This window comes from Myotis myotis, unplaced genomic scaffold (genome assembly GCF_014108235.1).
Source record: "Myotis myotis isolate mMyoMyo1 unplaced genomic scaffold, mMyoMyo1.p scaffold_m19_p_4, whole genome shotgun sequence".
In the NCBI taxonomy this organism is placed as follows: Eukaryota; Metazoa; Chordata; class Mammalia; order Chiroptera; family Vespertilionidae; genus Myotis; species Myotis myotis.
Window position 1 is genome coordinate 25,474,096 of NW_023416346.1, and position 2,731 is coordinate 25,476,826.

Below are 2,731 nucleotides of genomic sequence, written 5' to 3' on the forward strand. Positions count from 1 at the left end.
GCACTCTCACACTGCTGTTCCTCTGATGTCACCCATTAAAAAATCTCTTCTGAGGTTTAATGTGCCTCATTCAATGAGGTCAAATGACCTTATTCTATGAGGGATAAATTTTTAAAAGTACACTTGTATCAAATATTTACTGAGCATTTGCTATGTGCCTGATACTTTTCTTAGTACTGGGAATATGGTAGCAGGCAACCAAGTTTTTGCCCTAATGGAGCTTACCTCAGAGAGGACTGGGGACAGACAATCCTATATACTAAAGAGGTAATATACAAATTGACTGTCACACCCTCACATAAGATGGCTGCCCCCATGTAGTGACAAGATGGCCACCCCCATGTGGTCACGAGATGGCCTCCCCCATGTTGTCACAAGATGGCTGGCAGGGGAGGGCAGTTGGGGGCGACCAGGCTGGCAAGGGAGGGCAGTTGGGGGTGACCGGGCCTGCAGGGAAGGACAGTTGGGGGTGATCGGGCTGGCAGGGAGGGTAGTTGGGGGCGATCAGGCCGGCAGGGTAGGGCAGTTGGGGGTGATCGGGCTGGCAGGCAGGCAAGTGGTTGGGAGCCAGCAGTCCTGGATTGTGAGAGGGATGTCCAATTGCCAGTTTAGTCCCGATCACAAAGGGATCAGGCCTAAACCAGCAGTTGGACATCTCCCGAAGGGTCTCAGATTGGAGAGGGTGCAGGCCAGGCTGAGGGACACCCCCCCACACACAAATTTTGTGCACCGGGCCTCTAGTTGACACATAAATGACTAATCTAGAGTGTATGGAGAAAAATAAAGCAATGTGTAAAGATGAAGAAAGCCTGGGGCAGGATTAGAAGGTCAGTTATCTTAAGTCAGGCTGGTGTCATCTCTGAGGAGATGGCATTGGAACAGATAGTTAAAGAAAGTGATGAATCAAGCCACAAGGTTATTTGGGAAAAGAGTGTGCAAGGCAGAGGAAACAGCAATGACAATGGCCATGAGTCAGAGTTAAACTTGAAGTGTTCAAAGACCAATCCACAACATAAAGAGTGGGGGAATAGATGGAAAGAAATAAAGTAAAGAGGCATCCAAATGACAGATATGTCAGGTCTTTGGAGGTCAGGGTAAGTCCTTCAAGTTGTATCCTATGATTGGGAGTTATTGGAAGCTTTAAAGTGGTGATACTACCCAATTTTTTATTATAATAAAATGTTGTATTATTTTTAATTGTGGCAAAATATGCATAACATAAAATTTACCATATCAATCATTTTAAGTGTACAGTTCAGGGCATTAATTATATTCACATTTTTGTGCAACTGTAACCACCATTCATTTCCATAACTTTTTCATTATTCCCAAACTGAAGTGCTTTTTTTTTTCAGTTTTATAATTTTATTTAATAGGCAGTAATAGTCTCAAAAATCATTCTGTTCGTCGGGTGTTTGATCTCCTTGCAAACTTTTGGTCTCTGAACTTGAATCTGGAGCTTTACTCTATCAATAACATGATTGTTCTGTTGTAGTGCATTCTGAAACTCTCCTTCTGAAGAAAATTGAATCCAACCCATTCCTTAGTGAAAGCCAGTCTCTTTGTCAAAAGGTACATTGCCCTTTCGTACATGGCCAAACTGTGCAAAGTGTTCTCTCAGCTCAATGGAGGTGGCAGTCCAGGGAATTTTAAAAGTAATGGGCTGCCCTCACCCCATCAGGGGGTAGGGGAGGCCGAGGGAAGGTCAATGGGGGAAAAAAAGGACATATGTACTACTATTTGTAATATTTTAAACAATAAAATAAAATTTTTTAAAAATAAATAAAAGTAATGGGCTGGCCCTGGCTGGTTTTTCTCAGTGGATAGAGCATTGGCCTGTGGACTGAAGGGTCCCAGGTACGATTCCGGTCAAGGGCATTTGCCCGGGTTGTGGGCTCCATCACCAGTAGGGGACGTGCAGAAGGCAGCCAGTCAATGGATTCTTGCTCATCATTGATGTTTCTATCTCTCTCTCTCCCTTCCTCACTGAAATCAATAAAAATATATTTATTTTTTAAAAAAAAAAAGTAACGGGCTTGTCAGTACTTGTCCACAGAGCCATATTGCCCCTCACTGCTGAAGCTGCCATCTTTAGATTAAGGGAAATCCCTAAAGTTCTATACCCATTAAACAAGTCTCCATTTCCCTTTTCTCCAGGTCCCTGGAAACCACTATTCTACTTTCTGTCTTTATAAATTTTTTGCTCTAGCTACATCATATAAGTGGAATAATACTAGATTTGTCTTTTGTGACTGGCTTATTTTACTTATCATAATGTCTTGAAGGTTCATCTATGTTGAAAGCATGTGTCAGAACTTCTTTTTAAAGGTTGAATAATATTTCATTGTACAGATTTGCCACATTTTGTTTGCCCATCCATCAGTTATTCCCACCCTTGGCTATTGTGAATAATGCTGCTATAAATATGGGTGTACAATGATTTTCATTTTTAAAGAATCACCCTAACTATCATGTAGAGATTAGATGTCAAGTTGGAGACCAGTTAAGAGGCTGAATGAGTGATGATAGTGAGAGATGATGGCAGTGGAGAAGTAGGTAAGAAGCCATCAAAGTCCAATTAGATCTCAAAGATAATGCTGGCAATTTAGGCAGACACGGTGTGTACTTTTCTGTGCATTTTTTCTTCCTAGGCTAGCATCTGTTTTAGTGGGAATCACTTCTCTCAACTTCCTATGGAAAGTTAGAAAATGCTACTTCTAGAGAAATCTGG

General features: G+C 41.8%; 1 pseudogene; it reads right to left on the bottom strand.

Annotated features, from left to right (window-relative positions):
- Window positions 1–1,388: 1,388 nt before the first annotated feature.
- LOC118653697 lies at window positions 1,389–2,089 on the bottom strand (annotated as a pseudogene).
- Window positions 2,090–2,731: the final 642 nt, after the last annotated feature.